The 24,270-nt window shown below is 38.0% G+C and overlaps 1 protein-coding gene and 1 long non-coding RNA gene across 7 annotated transcripts in view; one reads left to right on the top strand and one right to left on the bottom strand.

The window, feature by feature from the left end:
* The window catches only part of RNF141 (ring finger protein 141), a 36,236-nt gene extending 30,546 nt beyond the window's left edge, over positions 1-5,690 (bottom strand). The window contains exon 1 of one of the 2 annotated variants that reach the window (XM_036111153.2): positions 5,548-5,690. The gene's annotated coding sequence lies outside the window, so the exon portion shown is untranslated. The other variant, XM_036111154.2, reaches the window with a different exon arrangement.
* A 136-nt stretch (positions 5,691-5,826) lies between these two features.
* LOC144379439 (uncharacterized) overlaps positions 5,827-24,270 on the top strand; it is a 209,929-nt gene continuing 191,485 nt past the window's right edge. For 4 of the 5 annotated variants that reach the window (XR_013442431.1, XR_013442430.1, XR_013442432.1 and 1 more), the window contains exon 1: positions 5,827-6,060. This is a non-coding gene — a long non-coding RNA (uncharacterized LOC144379439). Of the gene's footprint in view, positions 6,061-18,222; positions 18,413-24,270 lie in introns of those variants that run through there. The other variant, XR_013442433.1, reaches the window with a different exon arrangement.

The following is a 24,270-nucleotide window of genomic DNA, read 5'->3' as shown; positions in this document are numbered from 1 at the left end:
CTTTTATAAAATAGCACATATCATCAGTTAGGTCACTTGATCATCCCCCTCTGTGAGCTTCCTGAGGATAGTAGCTGTGTTCTCTCTTCTGGTAGATACATAAGCATACTATAAATGTTTATGAACAGATACAGTAAATATTGTTGACAGGGTTTATTATTGTTCACTTAGTATTCTTTTGACTCTTGCTAATTTGTTCATTCATCTAGTAATCACTTGGAGAGAAACTGAAATTTTAAAAATACATGAAAGAAAAAATATAAAATTGTAAAAATGTATCACTAAATTAACTTGTACATAAATTGAGAAATATTCATTATTTGATATTATCAAAATAATTACCTCTAGATAATGGAATAGTAGTATAGCATAGGAATATAATTTGCAAACTGCTGGCATAGATTCAGCAAAAGATAAATCTCCCGTAAAAAGATTTCAAAGAACTAGCAGCTCTCATACTACTATGCCACCTGTAATTTAGTCCTTTCTGGCAGGATATAAAGGCACACCTTGTTTTATTGCACATGGCTTTACTGTGCTTCACAAATATTGCCTTTCCACCCCCAACCCCAAATTGAAGGTTTGTGGCAACCTGCATGGAGCAAGTCTATTGGTGCCATTTTTCCAAAAGCATTTGCTCACTTCATCTGTTGTAACATTTTAGTAATTCTTGCAATATTTCAAACTTTTTCATTATTATTATATTTGTTATGGTAATCTGTGATCAGTGATCTTTGAGGTTACTATTGCAATTGTTTTGGGGTGGCATGAACTGCACCCATATAAGACAGCAAACAGTCAGTATATTCTGACTGCTCCATGGACTAGCTGTTCCCCTGATCTCTCTCCTTCTCCATTAGCCTCCCCATTCCCTGAGACACAATATTGAAATTAGGCAAATTAATAACCCTACAACAGCCTCTAAGTGTTTAAGTGAAAGGAAGAGTCACTCGTCTCTCACTTTAAGTCAAAAGCTAGAACTGATTAAGCTTAATAAAGAAGACATGTCGTGGGGCGCCTGGGTGGCTCAGTTGTTAAGCACCTGCCTTCGGCTCAGGTCATGATCCCAGGGTCCTGGGATCGAGCCCCGCATCAGGCTCCCTGCTCCGCGGGAAGCCTGCTTCTCCCTCTCCCACTCTCTCTGCTTGTGTTCCCTCTCTCGCTGTGTCTCTCTCTGTCAAATAAATAAATAAAATCTTTAAAAAAAAAAAAAAAGAAGACATGTCGAAAGCTGAAACAGGCCAAAAGCTAGGCCTCTTGCACCAGTTAACCAAGTTGTGAATGCAAAAGAAACGTTCTTGAAAAAAATTAAAAGTGCTACTCCAGGGAAAACACAAATGATAAGAAAGTGAAACAGCTTCATTGCTGATATGGAGAAAGTTTTAGTGGTCTAGATAGAGGATCGAACCAGCCACACCATTCCCTTAAGCCAGAGCCTAATCCAGAGCAAGGTCCTAACCACCTTCCCATTCTATGAAGGCTGAGTGTGGTGAGGAAGCTGCAGAAGAAAAGTTTGAAGCAAGCAGAGGTTGGTTCATGAGGTTTAAAGAAAGAAGTCATCTCTGTAACATTCAAGTGCAAGGTAAAGCAAGTGCTGATATAGAAGCTGCAGCAAGTTATCCAGAAGATCTAGCTCAGATAAGTCATGAAGGTGGCTACACTAAACAACAGACTTTCAGTGTAGATCAAACAGTCTTCTGTTGGAAGAAGATGTCCTCTAGGACTTTCATAGCTAGAAAGGAGAAGTCAATGCCCGGCTTCAAAGCTTCAAAGGACAGGCTGGCTCTCTTATTAGGGGCTAATGCAGTTGGTGACTTTTTTTTTTTTTTTTTAAGATTTTATTTATTTATTTGAGAGAGAGAGAGTGCAAGCAGGGGCAGTTGGCGGAGGGACAGGGAGAAGCTCAATCCCAGGACCCTGGTATCATGATCTGAGCTGAAGGCAGATGCTTAACTGACTGAGCCACCCAGGCGCCCCTGCAGTTGGTGACTTTATTTACTTTATTTTTAAAAGATTTTATTTATTTATTTGATAGACAGAGACAGCGAGAGAGGGAACACAAGCAGGAGGAGTGGGAACGGGAGAAGCAGGCTTCCCACCGAGCAGGGAGCCCAATTCGGGGCTCAATCCCAGGACCCTGGGATCATGACCTGAGCCGAAGGCAGACGCTTAACGACAGAGCCACCCAGGCGCCCCTGCAGTTGACTTTAAATTGAAGCCAATGCTCATTTACCATTCCAATCATCTGAGGGCCCTTAAGAATTATGCTCAATCTACTCTGCCTATGCTCTAAAAATGGAACAATAAAGTCTGGATGATAGCACAACTGTTTACAATATGGCTTACTAAATTTTTTAAGCCCACTGTAGAGACGTACTGCTCAGAAAAAAGGATTCCTTTCAAATTATTACTGCTCATTGACAATGCACCTGGTCACCCAAGAGCTCTGATGGAGATGTACAGTGAGATTAATATTGTTTTCATGTCTGCTGACACAACATCCATTCTGTAGCCCATGGATTAAGGAGTAATTTCAAGTCTTATTCGTTAACATTTTGTGAGGCTATAGCTACCACAGATAGCAATTCCTCTGATGGATCCGGGGCAAAGTCAAATGAAAATCTTCTGGAAATGATTCACCATTCCAGATCCGTTAAGAACATTCATGATTCATGGGAAGAAGTGAAAATATCAATGTGAACAGAAGTTTGCAAGAAGTTGATTCTAACCCTCATGGATGACTTTGAGGGGTATAAGACTTTAGTGGAGGAGATAACTGCAGATGTGGTGGAAAGAGCAAGAGAACGAGAATTAGAAGTAGAGTCTGAAGATGTGAATGAATTGCTGCAATCTCATGACAAAACATCAATGGATAAGGAGTTGCTTCTTATGGATGAGCAAAGGAAGTGGTTTCTTGAGATAGAATCTATTTTTGGTGAAGATGTGGTGAAGACTGTTTAAATGAAAACAAAGGATTTAGAATATTACATAAACTTAGTTGGTAAAGCAGTGGCAGGATTTGAGAAGTCAATTTGAAAATTGACTCCAATTTTGATAACATTACATGCTAGAGAGAAATCATTCATGAAAGCAAGAGTCAATTGATGAGGCAAACTTAATTACTGTCTTAGTTTAAGAAATTGCCATAGCCACCCCAACCTTCAACCACCACCCTGATCAATCAACAGCCATCAACACTGAGGCAAGACCTTCCACCAACAAAAAAAAAAATTACGACTTGCTGGAAGCTCAGATGATGGTTAGCATTTTTTAGCAATAAAGTATTTTTTAAATTAAGGTATATACGTTGTTTTTTTTTAAGACATAATGCTGTTGCACACTTTAAATAGACTACAGTATAGTGTAAACATAACTTTTACATGCACTGGGAAACCAAAAAATTCATTTGACTCGCTTTACTGCAATATTCACTTTACTGTGGTGGTCTGTTACTGAACCTGCAATATCTCCAAGGTATGCCTGTAATGTGCTTTCAAAAAACCAGGATTGAAGGATTTTCTAAATAAAGAACAAATGTTATTTTGAAACTCATAAGGATGTCAAGGATTCCAAAAATGCCACATTCTCTAGTGGGTGGTAACATACACTTGATCACTTCTTTTTCTAACAAATGAATTGTTGTAGTTCAAATATTCATTACAAAGATATAAAAATCACATCATGGGTAACTGGCAAAACAAAAAACAAAACAAAGCAAAAACTTCCATGAATGTTTAAACCATATCCATTCATAAAAGGATTTAAAGCAATGTTAAGAAGCCTAAAAAGTACAGTAAAATGACTAGGTGACAAGTACTGTAGTATTTAGAAAACCTCTCTGAAACTTGTTCTCCATGAAATTTTTGTATCGACTTCTTTACTTACAAAAATGATATTTATAATTGAAATAATCATCAACTACTTTCATTGTTAAGTCAGCTTTAACATCAGTGGTAAAAACTAAGTTCTAAAAACTAGATCCTTAAGGGTATTATTTATTTTATTACTCACTGCTTAATTAAACTCTAGATCTGTAAGCAGATATCAGCTGTTCTGCAAGACAAGAAATTAATAGCAACTATTAACAGATTCTAAGGAAACAATTAGACCAGTTACTATAGGAGCTGGAATACTTGTTCTGGGCCCAAAGATCTTAATTAGAAAAAAAAAATTATAGAAAGAAAAATTACAAAAAGAGAGTACTTAAGATTAAGACTATGGATTTCTGATAGCACTGCTGTGTTTACTAAATACATTTCATATTTAGAAAAACACACCAACTATACTTGTAAGAACTCTCTCTGGACCTTCCCTGCCTTTTTGGGAGAAGGGGAACGGAAGTGTATTAAGTGTTTAGACATGAAGTAAGAAGGATCAGGCTACACAGTTCACTTACACCAAATGACAAAGAACACATTTTGGAAACCTACGATCATATTCTGGAGGAAACTACTTAGAAACTGCAGTCAGGCAGAATCAAACGAAAGGAGAAAAACCCATACTACTTTTGAGTTCTTAATTCAGAAAGCATCACTTCTTTTTTTTTTTTTTTTCCCAGTATAGAGGTTACTGATTTAGGATCGTTGATCCATGGCACCTCATAGCCCAGATGAAATTCTGAATGGATGGAACTTATTTTATAGCAAGAATGGGCAGAGGAGAGCTGGAAAAGAATAACTTTATGCAGAAGATCTAAGACTTACAAACCATAGTAAGTGTTAAGGCAGCTTTATAAATACACCAGAGCGAAGAACACAGACTGAAATTTAATAAAAGGGCTGGGGATAAATTTGAATAACAGCAGTAAATCCACATTTTGTAATACAATACACATAAAAGAATAAATCACTTCAAAAGCTAACACAGAAGGCTTCCTTTCCAGGAATAGTTACTACAAGTATTAGCAAGGTGACTTTTTGTCTCCGACGGGGCCAAGGTAGCTGGTTCGACCAGGTAAGCCCTTTGGGAAGATGGGCAGTGTAAGGTAATTTAGCAATGGAGGGCCAGCTAAGCAGACCGACCTGGCCATTTCTGAGCTATCGCCTGAGGCAAGGGTTTCTAATCGGGGGTGTCCAGTGCGGCAGGGGCACACAGGTTTCTGCAGCATCGGTGTGTTTGCTATGCACAGCCGCCACCCTCCGGCCATCCTAGCCGCCTCTGCCCCTCCTCAAGCGCACCTGCACTTTTAACCAACAGCTATGTCCGCTGGCCCACTGACTGCGCCGGCGGCAATATTCAAAAGCGGTTCCCGGCTCAAGGAGGACAAACTCTCTCCTGGTTCCACAGAATCACCCCTCCTCCGGGACAGGCCATCTGCAGCCCTGGTCACTGGAAACTGTCGGGTTGGGGACACAGCGTCCACGGAAAGGCCTCCCAAGCCAGCGCTGAGCCCTAAGCCGAGGCCTAGGAAGGGTGGCGGGGCCAGGCCTGTTTCCCCAATGAAGCGCCTCTCAGCAGCTGAGGACTGGCCGGTGTTTCTCCTCCCAGCCCTAGGGTCTTGGAGTAACAAGGAAAGGAACGGCGAAAGGACAGCCCCGCGCAGCTCACCCCAGGTTCAAGGCATCGCGCTTCCGGCGGCAGCAGCTCCGCCTCAGCCCGCAGCTCAGACCCGCAGGCGGCGGCGACGCTGGCTCGGCCTGCGACTGGGTCGCACCTCAGTGACGCAGAAGCCCTGCCCCCAGCGTGTTGCCTGGAAACGGTGCCCAACCTCTCACGACAGTCCTGCGCTCCCGCGCTCTCGCGCCGCTTTGTCTGAGGACCTTCGACGCCCGAGCCCCGGAAGCCGTCTGAGAGGGGAGGGTGGAGGCCCAGGAGTGGGCCGTGCCCGAGAGGCGGCGGGAGAAGCCACGCCTGGCAGGCTCTTTGAGGCGCGGCTGTGTGAGGTGGCCTTGGCTCCGGCCTGGCCGGCTGCCGCCTCTCCTGGCGCCATCTCCCGAGCCGCTGTCGAGGGCCCAGCTGGTGACAAAGGCCGCACTGTAAATCCCGGGTTTGGGCAAGGGTTGGAGTCCAAGCCACTCCTTATTAGGCCTCCAACCTCCCCCTGGTCATAGCTGCACAAAGGTAATCTTGTTACTTTACCATGAGATGGGGCCGATTATACTCACCTAGCTAGGTTAAGAAGCATAAAAGACTGTATGGAAAGTAATTAGCACGGGGTCCCAAAAGGTAAGCCCTCATAAATGGCAGCAGTTACTATGAACAAATGCTGGTGATACTGTTGCTGTCCCTTAAGCATCTGTTGTGTGCCACGTACTATACTAGGTCACCTTCCAGGCATTGCTCTTGTTTAAGTAGTTTGCCCAAAGTTACATAGCCAGTAAACAGCAGAGCAAGGATTTAAACTCAGGTTTAAACTACTTATAGTAGCTTAAACTAAATTAAGCTACTTAGCAGCTAAATTAAACTATTTATGATTCTTAATGTTTGGACACTTGTCCTTCAATCATTTGTAGATTTATACTGTGAAGAATTAATCCTGCCCTCTAATAATGGATAATATTTATTGACCATTAGAACAAGCCCTGTTCTAAGTACTTTAAAGGTATTAATTTAATCCTCATAGCAATCCTGTGAGGTAGGTATTATTAACACCTTCATTTTACAGTTGAAGAAACAGGAAAATCAATTGAATTTTCTAAATTATAAAACTCATAGACTAGAATATAAGAAAAAAACTCAGTTACTTTGGATTTGGCAAAGATTTCTTAAACATGGCACAAAAAGCATAAATCTTAAAAGGGAAAAAATTAGTAAGTTTTACTTTATCAAAATTAAAACTTCTTTTCAAAACATAATAAAGTAAAGAGGCAAGACTGGGAGAAAGTATTTGCAAAGCATATATTTGATAAAGGACTTCTAATTAGGATATATAAAGAACTCTTACAAGTCAGTAAGGAGGGAACCCAATTTTTTAAAATTGGGCATCAAATTTAAACAGACACTTCACGGAAGAAGATGTATTGATGACAAAATAGACACATGAGAAGATGCTTAACATCATTAGTCATCAGGGAAATGCAAAGTAGAAGTACAATGAGATATCACTGCACACCCTAGTCACAGAATGGCTAAAATTAAAAAGGCTGATCATACAAATTGTTGGCAAGGATGTGGAACAATTGGAATTTGTATATACTGCATTTTGGGAATATAAAATGTTGTAACTATTTTGGAAGTTTGGACCATTTCTTAAAGTGTAAATCTGACCATTTCTTTAAAAGCTAAACATACACCTACCATATGATCCAGCCATTCCACTCCTAGGTATTCACCCACAAAGACTACGAATATTCATTGCAGCGTTATTTGTGATAGACCCAAACTAGAAACAGCCCAAATGCCCATCAACAGGTGAATGGAAACACATTGTGGTATATCCACACAATGGAATACTACTTGACAATAAGAAGGAATGAACAATAGATAGACTCAGTAACATGGATGAATCTCAGAATAGTTATTCTGAGTGAAAGAAGCCAGACAAAAAAGAATACATACTGTGTGATTCCATTGATAAAAAATTCTAGAAAATCCAATTTATAGTGATAAAAGCAGATCAGTGGTTGCAGATCAGTGGGATGGGAGGGATGAAAAATGGGGCATGGAAATGGGTGGGAGGGCAGTATCACAAAGGGGGAAACATTTTGTAGTGATAGACATGTTAATTTTCTTGATTGTAGTGATGGTTTCACAGATGTATACATAAGTCAGATCTCAAATTGTATACTTTTATCATATGTAGTTTATTATATGCAAATTATACCTCAATAAAGTTGGGAGGGAAAAACATACCTATTTAAATTTTAGGAGGCTTAATATTACAGCCTAATCTGAGCCTGGGAGTCAGAAAATCACTGCAAATTGCTTTCAATTTATAAAATTCAAGTAGTCCTTTTTATACTTCATGGAGACTGTAGTGAAGATTGCACTATAGGAGAGACTACAAGAATAAAATATTTAAAAATTAGTATTATTATCAACATCTCTAGATAATTTCTTCTCATCATTACAGTTTTTTTGAACTTGCCAAAGCATAATGATTTAACTAAAATAATAAAACCATAAGACAGAAATAAGGATTATCTTAAAAACTGTAATAGAAGAGATTAGAAATTCTGAAATAGGAATTATGAAGTTATTTTGTAGCAGGCCAAGGAAACCTTTATTTTTCTTACATATAAAAAAGGTGTAGGGAAATGTTTGTAGGAATCCGTAAGTATAAATAGTAAGAGTTATGGAAGAAGAAACCACTAAGTTAATCCTTTTATAAGAAGAATGGATCCTTTTGTAATGAATCTTATAATTTGTGATGCATATTCAGATTTTCATATTTTACATAGGTATTTGCCCATTAAAATACAGAGGCTTCAATAAAATTGTAGTAAACACAGCCCTGTAGTGAAGACCAGGAAAATTTGAGAGACTTTTGAAACTCTTTTTCTACGAAAGTATGTCCAATGCCTCCTGCTTTTTGTAAGGTCACTAAACATCTGTGACAGGAATGTGGGAATATATGAGGAAGGCTCTGAGTGGTTTGGGATTGTAAACATTTTTAACTTCCTGTATTTATTCATAAAATCATGAAGTTAAAAGAACTAATAAATGATTTGGTCCAACATTCTCCATTTATAGAGGAGGAAACTGAGATCCAAAGATGAGAAGTGATTCACCTATGGACCACAGAGCAAATTAACTAAACTGGGTTAGAATCTGGATTTCCTGGCCATTAGTGAGTGTAGTGCTTTTCCTCAATACATTACTGCTTTTAATTTTATTAGTGTAGAATACAGAGGAACAACTGGCTACCTGTAATTAAGATTAAAGCTTCATCATCTTCTAGGATGATACACTTTGAGGTTTTTATTTCCCTTCTGGCTATTTCTTCTCAAGCTCTGTCCTCAGTTTTCTGCTTTTATTTTTGAAAATTTGGGGAACTCAGGCACTCATAGCTTCAATTATCATCTGTATTCAGATGATTTCCTAATCAACATTGCCAATTGTTATCCTTCATTAGTGTTCTAATCCTGTATTTCCATATTTATATAGAGTATCTCTCAGAGGAATGAATACACTACAGTAATGGGCACATGATTTCAACAATCTCTGTATCAAAGGAGCTTCAGTATTCCTTCTTGTTTCCCAGGCTAAATCATATGAAGAGATTTCTTTCTGTCTCCAAAGCATTCTGTCATGGTATCCTGTACTTTCTTTATAATTTCTTCTAGTTTTTTTTTAATCCTTTTTTTTTTTTTTGAGTTCTTAGTGTGTGCCAGGTACCAAAAGTATTCTATATATATTATCTCATGTAAGCCTCACAATAGCCCTAAAAGTTAGATATCAGTATCATCTCAATTTTATAGAAAACGGTCCTAGAGAGGTTAAATAAATTGCCTAAGGTCACATAGTTCATAAATGGTAGATCAGGGATTCAAATCCACTATCTGATTTCAGAACCTCAAGTTTTAGCTACTGCATTATATTTCTACTATTAGGCTTAACCCATTCCATATTATCATCTCAATATAAATTCCTTGGTATCTGACAGATAGATTAGTATAATAACATCTTAGCCAATCAACTTATTCTGAAACATATTTATTCGGTCCATCTTGTATCTTGCTGCCAAACCAAGCAACGTGAAACATTATTAAGTCTATACCATAAAGGTGCTGGTGTTCAGTATTAGGCCAGAACATACCAACAAAATGGACCCCAGTGTTAGGGAACTCATTTTAAATGGATGATTTTACCATCCCATTGCCTCAAAGATCTACCTGGATCTTGAGGAGAGTCATTCTATATACTGCCTACCCCCATTGTTACCATGTCATTCCAAACCACCTCCTAACACTCCCCCCCGTAATCCTTTATTGCTATGTCCTATGATCACTGATCTCTGCAACTCTTTATAGTTCACTTTCCTTTAGCATACCTCATCTTCACTCACCTCAAGCTAGCTTTCTCTCTGCCTTAGCTATCTCAGTTTGACCTCAGGAATTCCCATTCTCTTGCCAACAACTCTGCCATTATCTGCTTTTCCTGTGAACACTTTCTACCTTACTGAAATCAAAGGAGTCTACTTCCCTACCAACGTCTTTTGGCTAGGAGACAAGTTATCATTCTCTTCCCTAGCTGTCACATCCTGTCACATCAGTGTTTTAATACTATCAATCAGCTGCCTCTCTCCTTTAAACTCTTCCAGCTGGAAGTCTGTTTTTTTTTTTTTTTTCTAAGCCAGGTAGGCCTAATAACTGCAGAGCAAAGAAGTCACGTTTCTCCTTATGCAAGTGCAAAACTCAAACCTTACCATTATCATGTATAACGCAAGGAAAGATCAAGCCAATGTATACTGACAGGGCCAGGGGAAATGAAGACAGAAAGTTCAAGAACAACATAGAGAGTACTTGCTCCAATCCTGGGAGCTATCCACCTTGGTCTTTTGGGTCCTTGTTGCCACGGACAGACCAATGGGAAATGACAAAGTTTACTCCCAGAGAGAAAAACCCGGGTCAGTTTATCACTCTGCTACATGGAAAACAAGGACTAGAAGCAGCCAGTTCATAATTATATTCCCCAGATTATCTAAAATATGTCCTTTACAGGTAGTAAATTTGTACTCTCATTACATTTTAGTGGTTATATTTGAAATTTCTTTTAATTGGGAGCAGTTCTCCTCCCCTCCTTTTTTCATACTATTACCTTTTCACAGAAACTGGGTGTATTGGGGTTCAACCAGAGAAACAGAACAAGTAGGAGATATATACTAAGAGATTTATTGCAAAGAATTGGCTTACTCAGTTGGGAGAGCTGGTAAGACAAGATAGAAACGGAACTCGTGGGCATGAACTGAAACCACTATGCACAGATAGAATTTTTCTTTTTTTTTCATGTTATTTTATTATGTTATATTAGTCACCATACAATACATCATTAGTTTTTGATATAGTGATCCACGATTCATTGTTTTTATATAACACCCAGTGCTCCATGCAGTACGTGCCCTCCTTAATACCTTAATTTCAGGTAAATAATAAAGAATTTTTAGTATAAGTATGCCTCAAATATTACTTCACACATATATATGGGACATACTTACAATAAAATATTATTTGTTATTGACTGAAATTCAGATTTAATTGGATTTTTCTGGTATTTGTTTTACTAAATCCCACAAGCCTATCTAGACACATTTCTTAACTTTGGGAATTCAAGGATTCCAGTGCATCAGCACTAATGTCAGGCAATAGTAACTGCAGTAATACCTGGCACAGATGGCAGTGTCTGAAGATTTTTGTGGTAACTGGAGGAAAAGGCAGCAGTCTCTAGTAGACAGGTCATCATCTAGTGAAGTAGCATTGTTACCTGGTAGATGTGACCTAGAATATAACCCGGGATGCAACAGAAGAATTTGGCATAGTCCGTGGTACCTTGTGGGTGTGGCGGTTCCCAGAGGATATAGAAGCAGGGCTTAGTAGAGGCAGTGGTACCTGGTAGCTGTGGTGATACCTAGAGGAGACAGTCATGCTGCTTGGTGGGAGAGAAAGAAACAAGTAGAAGTGGTCAGTGCATCTAGTAGAAGATATGATAGTACTTGCTGAGTGTAATTAGGCCAAGAGCACTGGGAAAACACTTAATGCCATATGAAAGGTAACCATACTTGCTTGTGAGCACATTTGAATGTCCTGCTTCTGGATAAACCTAGAGAGTTACTTTTTTTCAAGGATTCTGCTTTAACAGATCTAGAGAAATGCAAGTTACATTGGTGCTTCCCAAGTCATCATTCTGGTAAAAGAGAATAAAGGAAATATAGACAGTGTAATAAGGATAATTATGTCTGACCCTACCTAGACTTGGTTGATATCAGCCAATAAACTCTAGTGCAGGGCTCTCTGCAGAACTTTTGAGCATAGAGCTTTAAACCTGGAGGCCTAAGTAGGATCCAGAAAGAGAAGGACACAACAAGAACCACAAGTCCACTTATCTAACCACGTATATAGAGTGGAAATTATAGATGATAATGGCTACCTGACCTCTAGGGACCAGGCCCTGCCAGGGTCCAAGACATAAAGCAGACCATTGAGTGCTAGGAATAGGTACTGAGCTTTAAAGCAGAATAACTCTACCTACCAGTGAAATATGACCCAGAAGTGATCTTGACTGTTACCAATTGGGTTAGTATCTCCCTTTCCCATGGGGGAGCGATATTCGGAAGGGGACATATAGAAGTGGGAGCAAGGATGGGAATATTCTCCTGCTTATATTAAAGTTTGAATTGTTCCCCAACTCTGGTTGCCACCACATGACTTTTTCCCCTGTGCAGATGCAGGGCACCCAGCTTACTCTAAGTGTTATTAAAGTGTTATTTGACTGAGCATCTTAATACTTTGATCTACCTGTATTGGGATGTCAGAAACAGGGCAAGATCCCCCACAGGCAAAGCCATGTTTTAGTCCAAATTGGGATCAGGTTTGCTTCTTCAGATACCAGTCAATAAGCCTGGTAAGTTCACATTGTCTCTGTTGTCCACTAATGGCATACACCTAGTGCCATCCTCCTTTCTAGATTTACAACCCAGACATAGTTTCCATGCTTGATCCAGTTGGGTTTAGACATCTCCTCCCCATACCTCTACTACATAGAAATTTCTGTTATGTTTTTCCACTTGATAGTATATCTTTAATAGATTATTTTCTTTGTTTTTGTTTTTTCATTAAATTTAAAATTTTAATTCTAGTATAGTTAACATACAGTGTTATATTAGTTTCAGGTGTAAAATATAGTGATGCAATAATTCTATACATTGCTCAGTGCTCATCATGATAAGTGTACTTTTTCATCTCCATCACCTATTCCACCCATCCCCCTGCCCACCTCTCCTCTGGTGACCATCAGTTTGTTCTCTATAGTTAAGAGTCTGTTTCTTGGTTTGCCTCTCTCTCTCTCTCTCTTTTTTTTTTTTGCTTTGCTCATTTGTTTTGTTTCTTAAATTCCACATATGAGTGAAATACTATGGTATTTGTCTTTCTGACTGGCATATTTCACTTAGCATTATACCCTCTAGATCCAACCATGTTGTTGTAAATGGCAAGATTTCATTCTTTTTTATGGCTGAATAATATTCTATTGTATATATATACACCATATCTTCTTTATCCATTCATCTATTGATGGACTTGGGCTCCTTCCATAATTTGGCTATTGTAAATAATGCTATAAAAAATAGGGATAGTGCATGTATCCCTTGAGTTAGTGTTTTTGTATTTTTGAGTAAATACCCAGTTATGTGATTACTGGGTATTTTTAACTTTTTGAGGAACCTCCATACTGTTTTCCACAGTGGCTGCACCAGTTTACATTCCCAACAGTGCCCAAGGGGTCCTTTTTATCCACATCCTTGCCAACACTCGTATTTCTTGTGTTTTTGATTTTAGCCATTCTGACAGGTGTGAGGTGATACCTCATTGTAGTTTTGATATGCATTTCCCTGATGATGAGTGATGTTGAGCATCTTTTCATGTGTCTGTTGGCCATCTGTATGTCTTTTTCAGAGAAATGTCTGTGTCTTCTGCCCATTTTTAAATTGGATTATTTGGTTTTTTGGTGTTGAGTTGTGTAAGTTCTTTATATATTTTGGATACTGACTGTTTATTGGATATGTCATTTGCAAATATCTTCTCCCATTCAGTAGGTTGCCTTTTAGTTTTGTTGATTGTTTCCTTCACTGTGCAGAGACTTTTTTTTTTAAATTTTTTTATTGTTATGTTAATCCCCATACATTACATCATTAGTTTTAGATATAGTGTTCCATGATTCATTGTTTGTGCATAACACCCAGTGCTCCATGCAGAACGTGCCCTCCTCAATACCCATCACCTGGCTAACCCATCCTCCCACCCCCCTCCCCTCTAGAACCCTCAGTTTGTTTTTCAGAGTCCATCGTCTCTCATGGTTCTTCTCCCCCTCCGATTTCCCCCCCTTCATTCTTCCCCTCCTACTACATTCTTCTTCTTCTTCTTTTCTTTCTTAACATATATTGCATTATTTGTTTCAGAGGTACAGATCTGAGATTCAACAGTCTTGTACAATTCACAGCGCTTACCAGAACACATACCCTCCCCAGTGTCCATCACCCAGTCACCCTATTCCTCCCACCCCACCCCCCACTCCAGCAACCCTCAGTTTGTTTCCTGAGATTAAGAATTCCTCATATCAGTGAGGTCATATGATACATGTCTTCCTCTGTTTGACTTATTTCGCTCAGCATAATACCCTCCAGTTCCATCCACGTCGTTGCAAATGGCAAGATCTCATTCCTTTTGATGGCTGCATAATATTCCATTATATATATATACCACATCTTCTTTATCCATTCATCTGTTGATGGACATCTTGGCTCTTTCCACAGTTTGGCTATTGTGGACATTGCTGCTATAAACATCAGGGTGCACGTACACTTTCGGGTCCCTACTTTTGTATCTTTGGGGTAAATACCCAGGAGTGTGCAGAGACTTTTTATTTTTATATAATCCCAATAATTTATTTTTGCTTTTTTCCCCCCTTGCCTCATGAGACATATCTAGAAAAATGTTGCTATGGCCAATGTTAGAGAAATTGCTGCCTGTATTCTCTTCTAGGATTTTATGATTTCAAGTCTTACATTTAGGTCTTTTTAAAGATTTTATTTATTTGTCAGAGAGAGATTGAGAGCACAAGCAGAGGGAGAAGCAGGCAGAGGGAGAAGCAGTCTTCCTGTAGAGCAAGGAGCCTGATGAGGGACTCCATCCCAGGACCCTGGGATCATGACCTGAGCCAAAGGCAGACACTTAACTGACTGAGCCACCCAGGTATACCTCACATTTAGGTCTTTAATCCATTTTGCATTTATTTTTGTGTATGGTGTGAGAAAGTGGTCCAGTTTCATTCTTTTGCATGTAGCTGTCCAGTTTTCCCAATACCATTTGTTGAAGAGACTTTTTCCCATTGTATATTCTTTCCTCCTTTGTTGAAGATTAATTTACCATACAATCATGGGTTTATTTCTGAGTTTTCTATTCTGCTCTATTGATCTATGTGTCTATTTTTATGCCAGTACCATACTGTTTTGATTACTACAGCTTTGTTATATAATTTGAAATGTGGAATTATGATACCTCTGGTTTTGTTTTTCTTTTTCAAGATTCCTTTGACTATTCAGGGTCTTTTGTGGTTCCATACAAATTTTAGGATTGTTTGTTCTAATTCTGTGAAAAATGCTATTGGTATTTTGATAGGGATTACATTAAATATGTAGATTCCTTTGGGTAATATAGACATTTTAACAATATTTGTTCTTCCAACCCATGAGTATGGAATATCTCCATTTCTTTTTGTCATCTCGAATTTCATCAGTGTTTTATAGTTTTCAGAGTACAGGTCTTTCACCTCCTTAGTTAAGTTTATCCCTAGATATTTTATTGGTTTTGGTGAAATTGTAAGTGGGATTGTTTTCTTAATTTCACTTCTTGCTGCTTCATTTTTAGTGTATAGGAATGCAACAGATTTCTGTACATTGATTTTGTATCCTGTGACTTTACTGAATTCACTTAAGTTTTTTGGTGGAGTCTTTAGGATTTTCTATATATAGTGTGTCATCTGCAAATAGTGAAAGTTTTACTTCTTCCTTACCAATTTGGATGCCTCTTATTTCTTTTTCTTGTCTGATTGCTGTGGCTAGAACTTCCAGTACTATGAATAGAGTGGTGAGAGAGGACATCCTTGTCTTGTTCCTGACCTTATGGGAAAAGCTCTCAGTTTTTCCCCATTGAATATGATGTTAGCTATGGGTTTATATATAAGGCCTTTATTATGTTGAGGTATATTCCCTCTAAACCTACTTTGTTGAGGGCTTTTATCATTAATGTATGTTGTACTTTGTTAAATGCTTTTTTTTACATCTACTGTAATGATCATATGGCTTGTATTCTTTTTCTTATTGGTGTGATGTATCATGTTGGTTGATTTGCAAATATATATATATTTTAGAGAGGGAGTGGGGAGGGGCAAGGGAGAGGGAGAAAGAGAATCTTAAGCAGACTCCATGCCCAGTGTAGAGCCCTACATGGGGCTTGATCTCACAACCCTGAGACCATGACCTGAGCCAAAATCAAGAGTCAGACGCTTTACCAACTGAGCCACCCAGGTGCCCCTGATTTGTGAGTATTGAACCACCCTTACATCACAGGAATAAATCCCACTTGATTGTGGTGAATGATTTTGTCAATGTATTAATTGGATTCGGTTTGCTAAAATTTGTTAAGGATTTTTGCATCTATATTTGTCAGAGATATTGGCCTATAGTTCTCTTTTTTGGTGATGTCTTTATCTGGTTTTGGTATCAGGATAATGCTGGCCTCATAGAATGAATTTGGAAGTTTTCCTTCCTCTTCTATTTTTTGGAATAGTTTGAGAATTATTACTATTATTTTTAAAAATTTTTTATTGTTATGTTAATCACCATACATTACATCATTAATTTTTGATGTAGTGTTCCATGATTCATTGTTTGTGCATAACACCCAGTGCTCCATGCAGAATGTGCCCTCTTTAATACCCATCACCAGGCTAACCCATTCTCCCACCCCCCTCCCCTCTAGAGCCCTCAGTTTGTTTTTCAGAGTCCATCGTCTCTCATGGTTCGTCTCCCCCTCCGATTCCCCCCTTTCATTCTTCCCCTCCTGCTATCTTCTTCTTTTTTTTTTTTTCTTAACATATAATGTATTATTTGTTTCAGAGGTACAGATCTGTGACTCAACAGTCTTGCACAATTCACAGCGCTCACCATAGCACATTCCCTCCCCAGTGTCTATCACCCAGCCATCTCATCCCTCCCACCCCAACCCCCACTCCAGCAACCCTCAGTTTGTTTCCTGAGATTAAGAATTCCTCATATCAGTGAGGTCATATGATACGTGTCTTTTTGAGAAGAATTATTAACTCTTCTTTAAATGTGTTGTAGAATTTGCCTGTAAAGGCGGCTAGTCCTGGATGTTTGTTTGTTAGGAGTTTTATGATTACTGATTCAATTTCATTGCTGGTATTTGATCTGTTCAAATTTCCTATTTCTTCCTGCTTCAGTTTTGGTAGGTTATATGTTTCTAGGAATTTATCCATTTCTTCTAGTTTCTCCAATTTGTTGGCATTTAATTTTTCAAAATATTCCCTTATAATTCTTTGTATTTCTGTGGTGTTGGTTATTTCTCCTCTTTCATTTCTGATTTTGTTCATTTGGGTCTTCTCTCTCTCTCTCTCTTTTATGAGTCTGGCTAGAGGTTTATCAGTTTTGTTGATCTTTTCAAAGAACCAGTTTCTGGTTTCATTGATCTTTTATTTATTTATTTTTAGCTTCTGTATCATTTGTTTCTGCTCTAGTCTTTATTATTTCCTTCCTTCTGTTGGTTTTGGGTTTTGTTTATTTTTCTTATTCTAGCTGTTTTAGGTATAGAGTTAGGTTGTTTATTTGAGATTTTTCTTCTTGAAGTAGGCCTGTATTGTTATAAACTTCCCCCTTAGAACTGCTTTTGCTGTATCCCAAACATTTTGGACTGTTGTGTTTTCATTTTCATTTGTCTGAATGTAATTTTTTAATTTCTTTTTTGATTTTTTGGTTGACCAATCTGTTGTTTAGTAATTTGCATGTTATTTAACCTCCATGTACTTGTGTTTCTTCCAGATTTTTTTCTTGCGATTGATATCTAGTTTCATAGTGTTGTGGTCAGAAAAGATGCATGGTATGACTTCAGTCTTTTTTAATTTGTTGAGACTTATTTTGTGGCCTAATATGTGATCTGTTCTGGAGAATGTTCCATGTAGACTTGGTAATAATGTGTATTCTGCTGTTTTAGGATGGCATGTTCTAAATATATCTGTTAAATCCATCTGGCCCAGAGTGTCATTCAAAACCACTGTTTCCTTGTTGATTTTCTGTTTGCATGATCTGTCCATTGATGTAAATGGGGTGTTAAAGTCCCCTACTATTATTGTATTGCTGTTGATTAGTTCCTTTGTGTTTGTTATTAACTGTTTTTTATTTGAGTGCTCCCACACTCATGTACCCAAACATTGGGTACATGAATATTTACAATAGTTATATTTTCTTGTTGGATTATGCCCTTTATTATTATATAGTTTCCTTCTTTGTTTCTTGTTACAGTCTTTGTTTTATTTATTTGTTTATTTATTTGAGGGGGTGAGAAGCAGCAGGAGAGGGAGAGAGAGAATCTTAAGCAGGTTCCACGCCCAGTGCAGAACCCAATACGAGGCCCCATCTTACAACCCTGAGATCATGACCTGAGCCAAAATCAAGAGTCGGATACTCAACTTACTGAGCCATTCAGGCACCCAACCAGTCTTTGTTTTAAAGTCTGTTTTGTCCAATGTAAGTATTGCTACTCTGGCTTTCTTTTTTTTTTTTTTTTTATTATGTTATGTTAATCACCATACATTACATCATTAGTTTTTGATGTATTGTTTGTGTGTAATACCCAGTACTCCATTCAGTACGTGCCCTCTTTAATACCCATTGCCAGGCTAACCCATCCCCCCACCCCCCTCCCCTCTAGAACCCTCAGTTTGTTTCTCAGAGTCCATTGTCTCTCATGGTTTGTCTCCCCCTCCAATTTCCCCCCCTTCATTTTGATATCCATTTGCATGATAGATGTTTCTCCATCCCCTCACTTTCAATCTGCAGGTGTCTTTAGGTCTAAAATGAATCTCTTGTAGGCAACATATGATGGGTCTTGTTTTTTTTTATCCACTCTGTCATGCTGTGTCTTTTGATTGGAGCATTTAGTCCATTTACATTCAAAGTAATTATTGATAGATACGTATTTATTGCCATTTTGTTATTTGTTTTGTGGTTGTTTTTTTAGATTTGTGTGTGTGTGTGTGTGTGTGTGTGTGTGTGTGTGTGTGTGTGTGATATCCTTTCTTGCTCTCTTTCATGGTTTGTTGGCTTTCTTTAGTGATATACTTGGATTCCTTTCTCTTTATTGTTTGCATATCTATTACTGGTTTTTGATTTGTGGTTACCATTTGGTTTGTATAAAACATCTGCATATAGCAGTCTGTATTAAGTTGTTGGTTGCTTAAGTTTGAACCCATTCTTCACTCCTCTCCTCCCCATGTTTTAGGTATATGGTGTCATATTTTACATCATTTTATTTTATGAATCCCTTGGCTGATTTTTACAGAAATACTTATTTTTACTGCTTTTGTGTTTTTTATTTTTCATACTCTCACTTATGGTCTTTCTTTTCTACTCGAAGTCCCTGTTAATATTTCTTTTAGGGCTGGTTTAGTGGTCATGAACTCCTTTAGCTCTTCTATGTCTGGGAAATTCATTATTTCTCCTTCCATTCTGACTGATAACCTTGCTGGCTAGAGTATTCTTTCCTGAAGATTTTCCCCCTTTGAGCACTTTGAATATATCTTGCTACTCCCTCTGTCCTTCAAAGTTTCTGCTGAAAAATTTGCAGATAGCCCTATAGGGATTTCCCCTTGTATGTAACTGTCTTCTTTTCTCTTGCTGCTTTTTAATAGATTATTTTCAAAAACCTACTAATGGAGATTAACATAATATGATTTTAAGATATTTTGTTATGATTCAGCAGTTTTATGCAGTTTGTAACATCTAAGTCTTTGCTATTACTATTATCATTTATGATGTTGACTTTTGCTAAAATGCTAATCCTTATAGACAAAAGAATATGTACATGGAGTGTTCTATTAGGTCTTTTCATATTCATAGAGATTTTACTTTTAACTAATTTTTTCTTTTTTTGATCACAAAGAATGTCTTCAACTTAGCTAAAGACCAAATCCAAAGAAAATAAGAACACAATTGGAGTAGTAAGAAATAAAAGTCTGGAAATATTCCAAAAGGCATCTAACTTCTAGAAAATGATAGTATTTAGTATGTAGAATTCCAGATTGCGAGTAAACCATCCTAGACTTCAAAGACTAAAATAAAAATCTAGAGACAAAGAAACCAAATTTTTGTCAGTATTTATTGGCTTTGTGGTTGCTGAGGCACCTCAACTTTCTTTGACTTGACCACAGTTCAAAACACACTGCAGTGTCCTGTTAAAATAAATATTAATGTGAGATTGCTCATAGCAGTGAGTCAGTAGCCAACTCAGAGAGTAAAGTTCAAATACAATCACCTTTATGTATTCTTCTGGTTTGTTCACAACTGCATCCTATACCAAAAGTAAGACATCAAGATGAACAATATTTAGGTAGACAGGAACAGTTGGCCCTATAGTGAATGATCTTAACACTTAATATAGATAGCTGGATAAAGGTAAGACTTAGAACTCATGAAATCCCAAAGAATATATGCATTCATTCATTCAACAACTTTTAGTGAGAGCCAACTAAGTATGTACTAGCTTAGCATGTACTACACAAGTGCTAGAGATAAAAGGAAAAATAAAATATATACAACTCACAATAATACAATGTAGCATTATATAAACAAATTGCAAAGAGAAGAAATGAGAAGGATTCATTAATGTGGTGGGAGGCAGCTTTCTAAAATGACTCCCAGTGATCCCTGCCTCTGTTATTTATGCTCTTGAATAATCCCCTCCCCTTAAGTGTGGTCTGGATGTAGTGCTGCTTATAATGAATAGAATAATAGTTAAAGTAATGGGATGTCACATCCAAGATTAGGTCTAAAATATTATGATTTCCGTCTTGCTCACCCTCTATCTTTGGCTCTTTCTCTTGCTGGCTCTGATGAAGCAAATTGCCATTTTCTGAGCTGCCCCAATGGAGAGTTCCACATGGGAAAGTACTGAGGGCAAACTTTGGCCAATAGCAAACAACTAAATCTTGCCAATAATAATATGAACGAACTTGGAATTGATTCCTTTCTAATAGAGCCTTGAGATGAATACAGCCCTGGCCAGCATTTTCATTGCAACTCTGTGAGTGTTCTGGAGTGGAGGACCCTGTTCCTGACCCACAACAACACAAGATAATAAATGTTGTTATAAGCGATTAAGTTTTGGGGTAATTTGTTATGCAGCAATAGATAACTAATACAATTAGGAAGAAAAGCAAGGGCAATGAAAACAGAAGGAACAGCACTTGCAGAGATGAGAGGGGAAAGTATAGATTAAATTCCGGAATGACAGATGATCTTGTGTGGCTATAGCATGAAGTATCCTTGTAAGAATGACTCAAGGTAAGGTTTGAGGTGAGGATTGGAGGCCAAATTGTAAAATGTGTTTAATGTCATTTGTATCAGTTAGCCAGGGTTCCCTCAAGGGAAACAGAAACCTTTCCAAATATTTTAAACAGAAAAAGTTTAATATAGGGAATTAGGTACTTATGAAATCATTAGAAGTGCTTAGAACTAAGCACTATAGTTATGACTCTAATTGTCTCTCAATACCCATGAAGCTAGGCTAGATTCTGGAACTTTGTTGCAGAAAAGCCCAGTATCTCCATGATCATGCTTGCCTGTAGCAGTAGCTGAAGTAGCATAAAGTTGGTCTTTTCTCCTTTATGCCTTCTTACTCATGTGGTTGTGCGTTAATTGGTAGAACTTATTTGATTCCAGAAGTCCAGCTGTAGATAATCTGGAGGGAGTAGTTTCAGTTTTTCATCCTCTACAGTTTAGGAAGGCATACATTTAAAATGGATGCTAAATGCCAACTCACCATATCCACTTAATATAGTATTGTGTTTGGATTTGCTTCTGGAAAAAAATGGGGAGCCCTCAAAGGTCCAAGGAATAGCATAATAAGCTCTGCATCTGAGAAAATTCATTTATGTAGTATAAGAGGGTGGACTGTAAGTGTGACAGAGAGGTTGCTGAGACTGGAAACAGAGCAATAGTATAGAAGAAAAGTGATAAGAGCTTGAACTCAGGTCTGGGAAATAGCAAGGAGAGGTCAGAGAATGTGTAAGACAAAATAAATTGAGTTCATTCCAATTCAATTAATATCTAATGCCACCATTCAAACTCTGTCCCTTAATTCATGTACCCTGAGTGATACTACTCTAGGGATTGTATTTTTTTAATGTAATGATGGTACTCCAGGAACTATACTTTCTTCCTGCATTATCAAGTCTAATAATTCTTTATCCTTTATTAAGTTTAGGTCTCTATGATTCAGGCTTGGAGTGGTGCTGAAGTGAAAGAAATACGGCACACAACCAAAATTAACTTCAAAATAATCCTTTTTTTTTCCATTTCTCAAAAACTATGATCATACATATGCCACAGCAAAGTTTGTAAGAATTTCCTTCTGATCCTATCTACTTCCATCACAGCCCCCAACTACTCTGGGGCATCTCCTTCCATAAAGCCCCCAAATCTCTCTTGACACCTAGCCCTCTGTGATTCCTTTCATCCTCTCATTTCTCTTTCATCCCTGCCTCCTTCTCATTTCTAAGGTTGACTTAGACTCTCTCCAACAAAGTAAACCTTTCCTTTTTTGAGAGGGAGATATAGGGAAAATTAGACTGGCAATTGGAGAAGTAAAGTTTGCATGTTAATGTTTGTCCTGCCACAGTTTTCACTGTCAACTATTAGATATTTATCTCATTTTTTACCTCCAAACTAATTTCTCCTTATTCCCTACCAAAACACTTGCATGTTAATGGCTTAAAAATCTTTATCTTTAGTTCTGCCTTTCCCCAAATCTAAAAATTTACCTGTCTTCTAGATACTTCCACCCAGATATTCTGTTTCTGTAGCAGAAACAACACATTCTCAAGCCAAGCTCATTATCTTCTATCTCAAATATGCTTCCTTTTTCCTCATACCCTAACTTGGCTAGTGAAATAACCATTCGTGTAGTCGCCCAAGTTGAAAACTCCAGTGTCATTTTTGAGTTACTTTAATATCTCATCAATTAGCTGGTATTTCTGATGTTAGTCTCAGAAATATCTCTGGAATCCATTTTCTGTCCTATCTGCATTGCCATAGTCCAAGCTCTTATCATTTCACGCTGGCATGCTTTGTCTTACTGTTTCTAATCCCTCTTTTCTGTAGTTCAGTGATTCCCATTCACTGATCCTGGGACCAGCTAGATCAGATTCTCTGGGAGTTTTTTGCTTTTGTTTATTTGTTTGCTTCAGTATAGCTCTCTAGGTCCTAAACATGAAAAAACATTCTGATTCTTTTGGGCTAGGTTGGGGGCCCATGATCTTGAGCTTTTACAAATCTCCATAGATAGGTTTGATGATCAGCTAGGTTTGGCTTAACAATTTCTTTAGTCCATATTTTACACCACTACCACTAGAATAATTTCAGAATCCCAAAAATCTTTTTTTTTTTTTTTAAAGATTTTATTTATTTATTTGACAGAGAGAGACAGTGACAGCAGGAACACAAGCAGGGGGAGTGGGAGAGGGAGAAGCAGGCTTCCTGCCAAACAGGGAGCCCGATGTGGGGCTCGATCCCAGGACTCTGGGATCATAACCTGAGCCGAAGGCAGACGCTTAACAACTGAGCCACCCAGGCACCCCCAGAATCCCAAAAATCTTATTACGTCTCTGTGATGATCATAATGCTGTGATGCTTTCCTTTGCCAATCAGGAGCCTAGGAATGAAAACACCACAGTACTGGTCACTTGCATACCTTCCCAGCTTCATTTTTTCCCATCTTTTCCCTATTACCATGATACCTTAGACTGCAGCCACAATATACAACTGGTTATCCAGGCCTAAATTATAGCATTTAGTATAGTTAGGTTCAAAGGACTTTGAGTTATAAATTGTCTCTCTCTCCTTCCAGATACTGAGCTCTCTCTCTTTGCTTAATGGTAATGGTATGTGTATGTAGTGGGCAAGGCTGGGGTAGGGGGACGGAATGTGGAAGGAGAGACAACTGGGAGGGTAGAAGGAGTTAGATCCCAATCATTGGACTTGCTCTCAGCATGTCCACTTTATCCTAAAAGGTTATCTTAAGTACAGCTCAGAGAATTATTTTCTCTAGTTGATTGGTAAAGGACACTCCTTTGATTGGTACTTATCAATGAGTAACTTGTCACTGGTAAAATGAGGAAAATAAGGTCCATGTAGTCAGTTTTTTGTAAAACTAGACTTATTTAATGACTTCTTTATTCTGATTTTATATCCTTGCTCTTTGTTATCTTTTGTAAAATGATAGCAATAGAAGTATAATTTTCAGATGTCTTTATCTGAAAACATTAAAAAGTTAAAAAGCCTATTTCAGCCCCTAAATTTAAAAAAAGAATCATGAGTCTATGAAATTA

The sequence above is a fragment of the Halichoerus grypus genome, chromosome 11 (genome assembly GCF_964656455.1).
Source record: "Halichoerus grypus chromosome 11, mHalGry1.hap1.1, whole genome shotgun sequence".
Taxonomy (NCBI): Eukaryota; Metazoa; Chordata; class Mammalia; order Carnivora; family Phocidae; genus Halichoerus; species Halichoerus grypus.
The sequence above is the reverse complement of the archived record's forward strand: the minus strand, read 5'-3'. Positions and strand labels throughout refer to the sequence as shown.